General features: G+C 33.9%; 1 non-coding gene across 1 annotated transcript; it reads right to left on the bottom strand.

Moving 5' to 3' along the window:
- Window positions 1-4,774: 4,774 nt before the first annotated feature.
- On the bottom strand, window positions 4,775-4,938 carry LOC132000559 (U1 spliceosomal RNA). Its single transcript, XR_009399408.1, has one exon. It is a non-coding gene; the product is annotated as a U1 spliceosomal RNA (small nuclear RNA).
- Between the last annotated feature and the right edge of the window lie 1,575 nt (window positions 4,939-6,513).

Genomic DNA, 6,513 nt, shown 5'->3' on the forward strand with positions numbered 1-6,513 from the left:
TTTCCCACATGATTACCAAAAGTCCACATTCTGGTTTTTCCCTTACTTACGTCCTAATCTTCTCTCTTTTACTATTTTCCTCCTACTTTGCCTCTAAATATCAGAAAGCTTAGAGGATTGAGACAAACCTTTTATCTTTACCATACACCCATCCGCAAATAAACTCAGAAAGAGAGCTCTGGAAACAGGAAGCTTCGATTTACCTGACCCCAAAAATCACTCCTGCCTAGAGGTTTCTGCTCCATGTACCTGATGTGGCCCTGTTAATTCTGGGGCACACAATATATTGTGCTTTATGTTGGGGACTATTTTTTGATCATCCTTTTCAGGAAAGTGACCTTGAAGGGTTCCTGGGTGGCTCAGTCAGTTAAACATCTGACTTTGGCTCAGGTCATGATCTCAGGGTCTTGGGATCCAGCCCTGCACTGGGCTCTCTGCCCTGCAGGAAGTCTGCTTCACCCTGTTTTTCTTCCTCTGCTCCTTCCCTGCTCATGGTCTCTCTCTCAAATAAAATCTTTAAAAATAAATGAAGAAATGTGGTTGTATTTATATTTTTATCCTATATCAACCCACTAGATTTAAATTGACGATAGGTAAAAGGTAGATGAGAGGTAGATACACACACGCACACGCACATATGATACATATATATGTATGTCATTTTAATGTACATGAGAGTACATATAATAAAAACTCTTAACCGAACAACAGAAATCTTAAAAAGAGATCTAAGTTTTATATTGGGTAGACCTTCAAGCTGATTAATGTTGCCAAATTCCCATTTCTGAGACTCATCACAAATATCCATATTGGCAAGAAGTATACCTCACTCAGAACTTCAAGGTTTTAGAAATTGAAAAATAGTTTCTCCTCATAAAAAATGCTGAGGAACTTCTGGAAAAAGTCTAAAGTGCAATGCTATGGAAAATGCAAGTGATACAGAATCTGAAATCCTATATTTGAAACCTCATTTTGATGCTTACAGCTTAACCTTGGACAAATTATTTGCTTGCTCAGATGGAAAGTTAACAATAAGGTAGATTCAAATTCACTTCATTATTTACATGTTATGTGACTTGGATAAGTTATTTTTCTTCTCTGAACTTTGTTTCCTTTGAGCATAAAAATATGAGTACAAAAACTTAAATACAGGACTATTATGAAAATGGAATAACATTTTATAGTTTTATGTGTGATGTCTCTCACATACTGTGATATATATATATACACACATAATATATATTAGTTTTTTTTTTATTTCCTCAGTTTCTGAATTAGATTCACTGGGATTCTAATGAAAGCAGCTATTCATTAAATCCTCAGTGGTTGTGGATGAGATAATTCATATTGCAGAATTTGCCGAATTCAAGTGCTAGTTTTTTCATGGAAATACTCACAATCACTACAATTAGTACTAGAACAACCCTTATAGTATAAATAAGGATAGAGTTGAAAAAAAAATACTTAACTAGGAATAAGGAAATTTAAGTTGTAGGCATACTTAGCTATTCACTTATTATCAAATGCTCAGGCACAACATTATATGGAGAGATCCATTCATCTTTCCTGGCACTCAGTTTCTTCATTATTATATTTACATAGATAAAACCGTATTTATATCATTACAGGCCATAATTATAGCCCATAAATTTTCTTTGAATTCTAACATATGATAATTATCAGTAAGACATTTGCTATGACTGACATTTGACAACAGTCAATGGCCAACGGTCACTGAGAGACCTTCCTAAACATGACAACTTCCCCAAAAGAGGTATGTTCAGTCTCTGCTCACTCAGTTTCTAACTGTCCTCATTTGATGCTAATTAATACCCAACACAGAAACTACCAGGCCCAAGCAAAAGGCTTCTAGAGAGTTTTTCTGGCCAGTTGACTTTTTTTCTTCTGAGTCCTAGTTTAAAATTCTTCCTTCTTGACTTCTGTGTTTTTGAAGTTTAAAGACCATTTCATGTTTTATTGTACACAGAAAAAAAAAAAAAATCAGTGACTCTACATCTTGCTGACATGGTAATCTTTTACAATTTGCTAAATGCTAACTTCCCATTTTTCTCATGTATATTTGAAATGTCCTGGGATATCGGATTATAAGGAAAGTCATGCAATTATAATGCAGCAAGAATACCTGCCTTTACAGTTACCAGGAATGCAAGTTAATGCCATCTTGTGAGATGATCTAGCATAGTTTTTGTCAGCACTTCCCCCAAAATCCCAATATTTAGTCATTTATAACATCAACAAACAGGACTTCAGAGGGAATAACACCATCTGTTGTTGTTAGGAGTGACATTGTCCAAGGTTAGGCCAGACATACGGAAACCCTTTCATCTTCAGTATTTCTAGCTTTTCTCTGTTTACCAGGAACTTGCCTAGTTGAGTTGATGAAAAGTACGCCAAGATCAATTTGGATTAAATCCAAACTAGTGAAAACATTGTGAATCAGCTGAGGGAAGTACTGATGTACCAACTCTTGCTCTCTTTTGTCTCTACTGTGATAATATCATGTATGTACCTAAGAATTTATCATTGTATCTTGGAACACTGAAAAAATAAAATAAAATAAAATAAAATAAAATAAAATAAAATAAAATAAAATAAGATGGGATTGGGAGGGAGACAAACCATAAGTGACTCTTAATCTCACAAAACAAACTGAGGGTTGCTGGGAGGAGGGGTTTTGGGAGAAGGGAGTGGGATTATGGACATTGGGGAGGGTATGTGCTTTGGTGAGTGCTGTGAAGTGTGTAAACCTGGTGATTCACAGACCTGTACCCCTGGGGATAAAAATATATGTTTATAAAAAATAAAAAATTAATTAAAAAAAATAAAAAAATAAAAAAAATTAAAAAAATAAAAATACTTCATTATTTTAATTCTAAATCCTATAAAAGTCTTATCTACCCTGAAAAAAACTCATGCAGTTACAGTCTCTTTATTCATTTTCTGAAGTAACTAACCCCTAAGAAGACAGTCAACAATTCAGAAACTGGGACAAAGCCAAAGAAACCAAATTGCAAATGTGGGAAAAAACATCTATCCGGTGTATAAAGAAGAAAGGGAGTAGAAATGATGTATCCATAGAGTTGGATCAATACATTGAATAGAAAAGAAGCCATGAAAATAGTAAGGCACAAATATTACGCTAGCCTGAAGTATCATTTTACAATCTTGTAAGATAGTACTATCAGAAAGAGTTAAATCAACTTACCAGGATACAAACATAAACTATGACTATGCATTGCTGTTTCTACTAATAACATTGTGTATATCTCAGGACACCCTTAAAAGTTCATTAATTTTCATATTTTTTCCACCAAATTTTGGAAAGTTACTGTAATGATCTGCATAACTACAATGAACAAATATTTAAATGGATTTAAAATGTAAAATGCCCAGTTGGAAATCTATACCAGTAACTCTGTTCTGAGCACTGAAATTATAGATTCTTGTCACTCTATGCCTTCTTCCCTTTTCTCTTCATCTTTAGTTTTTATCTCCTCTTTCCATGGTTCTGCCCTCCACACTTATTAGTCCTCCCACACATTTTGAAATCTTTTTTATATGATTGTTCCTCAGACGTGTCAGCAGCATCTAATAACAACTAACGTCAAGGCTAAAGGTGTGATTAATTCCTGTACTAATAAGCCAAAGCTGAACTTTTTAAAAGAAAGTCCACTCATTGTTTGGAGAATCCTAGCATAAAATTTAGTAAATGACTGTGTCAGAATAATAATTTATTGTTATCTGGTGCCTTAAAATTTACAAAATGCTCTTATGCACACAATGTCATCTAATCTTTGCCACAACCCACTGAGAAAAGTTGAAATAAAAGTGACTTGATAACGTCATACAATTAAGACATTTGACAAGTTTTAAATAAAAACAGATTTAGAAATTTGAGTTTAAATACCATATATTTTTTTAAACCAAAGTACACTAAACTTATGCTGCAAGCTGTAAGCACTATCCTTTCTATATTGTAAACATTTTCTTCAACCATAAAACATTATTCATTTAACATTAGAAAATGTTTTCATTGGGGCAGGAGGAGTAAATACTCATCCTAAATTAATTAAGAGAATTATTGCAAATGAAAATGTAAGATATTTATTTAGTAGGAGATCAGTAAGTGTATCTTGTGATAATGTTTGCCTTCAAGAACAACAACTTTACCTTAACCATAGTTCTAAGATGAGATCCACTGGAAAATTTTATATAATAGCAAACACTGTTTTGTTTTGTTATATTGTTAATATTGGTGATTTCAACATTAACTCCTGTTTTCTTTTGACATTGACAAGGAGTAGTTTGGACTTAAATGCGTGATTTTGGTCATTTTGATAGAATTGGTAAAAACCATTTCAGTCCTTTTGATAGAATTGGTAAAAAGAAGTCAAATAACTTTTTAAAAATGACACACATTTAATTATTAAAAATTATACAGACACAAACACACCCATATATATTCCAGTTCCCATTTCTTCCCATCAATTCTTCCCTTAGTGAATATTCATCTCTTCTTTACATCTTACAGAGTTTATTTATGCCTATATATGAAATTTTGACCATATTCTCCTAAAATGGCAAAATGCTTATTTTGTACTTTCCTTTCTCACTTATCAGTCAAGATAACTGTACACTTCATATTAGTGTAGAGAGAACTTCTCATTCTTTATAGCTGTCTAATATTCCATTACATAGATATGTTAGAAGTTATTTAATTGAATCATTATTAAAAGTTTTTTTTTTTTTTTTTCAGGGGAAAGCACGAATGCAGTCCCCCACTACCACAAATTATGCAGTCGAGTTTCCCACATTTGGGGAAATCGCAGGGGTCAGCACATCCGGAGTGCAATGGATAAGCCTCGCCCTGGGAAAACCACCTTCGTGATCATGGTATCTCCCTTGCCAGGTAAGTATTAAAAGATATTTTTTAAAATCTTTTGCTCTTACAAACAAGATTATGATGGCTACCGCTGTAAAAAGATTGCTTATCTAGGTGAATAAATCTGTATGACAAATTCTTGTAAGTGAAGTTTGCTGGGTCTAGTATATGCATTTGTAAATATGAAAGATATTGATACATTACACTAAATGGGAGCCGTACAAATTAATGCACTCCATAGTAATACAAGAGAATCTTTATTTCTTCATAACTTCACTAACAAAATTGATTGTTAAATTCTTTTTTTAAGAATTTTTTTTTAAATAATTTTATTTATTTATTTGACAGATATCACAAGAAGGCAGAGAGGCAGGCAGAGAAAGAGGGGGAAGGGGGGAAGCAGTCTCCTCGATGAGCAGAGAGCCTGATGCGGAGCTGGGTCTCAGGACCCTGAGATGATGACCTGAGCCAAAGGCAGAGGCTAAACCCACTGAGCCACCCAGGTGCCCCTGATTATTAAATTGTTGAACTTTTGCCTGTCTGATGTGGAAATGTTCTCAATGTTGTTTTTATTTCCATTTCTCTCTCTTGGTCTTTCTTGTAAAATGAGAGAACCTAATGATATTTAAATATGGCTAAAAGTCTTTTGTCTTCATTATTCTGTGAACTCTATACTTTTTTCAATTTTTCTCTTTAGGAGGTAGTCTTTTTCTCAACAATTTCTAAATACTCTTTATATTAGGGAGTTTTTAATGAATTGCAAATATTATTTCCCTTTCTTGTTGTTCTTTTATTATGTATACTTTAACTTTTTTGTCATGTATAAAACATTTCATTTTTTTTTAAGATTTTATTTATTTTTTTGACAGAGAACACACGTAGGCAAAGGCAGGCAGAGAGAGAGAGAGAGGGAGGCAGGCTCCCTGCTGAGCAGGGAGCCAGATGTGGGGCTTGATCCCAGGACCCTGGATCATGACCTGAGCCGAAGGCAGAGACTTCAACCCACTGAGCCATCCAGGTGCCCCTGAAATATTTCATTTTATGTAGAAAAATTATCAGTCCTATCTTTCACGACTGAGTTTTGAGAACTAAAGAACTTTCCATTTGTAAAGCTTATAAATTATTTTGCATATTCTTTTTCTGACACATGTATGATTTCATTTATACATTTAAATTCTGATCCTTTTGGAAACTTACCCTGTACATTGCGAGGTATGAATCTAACTTCATTACTTTTCCACATGGCTACCAGATAAGTACAGCATTAAATATTATTGAGTTCTGCCTTTCATCAATGATTCCAGAGTTCTCCTTTTTTTTTTTTTCAGAGTTCTCCTTTTTAATATTCCATATTGTCCAATATAATTGAATGTTAGGCTTTCTTTCTGTGTTCAACTGTTCTATTAACATGGAAAAGAAAACATTGTTTTAATAATGAAAATTTTTCATATGCTTATTTTTTTTAAGATTTTATGTATTTATTTGACAGACAGAGATCACAAGTAGGCAGAGAGGCAGGCAGGGTCGGGGGGAGCAGGGTCCCTGCTGAGTAGAGAGCCCTACGCTAAGCTGGATCCCAGGACCCTGGGATCATGACCTGAACTAAGGAA

This window comes from Mustela nigripes, chromosome 13 (assembly GCF_022355385.1).
Source record: "Mustela nigripes isolate SB6536 chromosome 13, MUSNIG.SB6536, whole genome shotgun sequence".
NCBI classification, from domain to species: Eukaryota; Metazoa; Chordata; class Mammalia; order Carnivora; family Mustelidae; genus Mustela; species Mustela nigripes.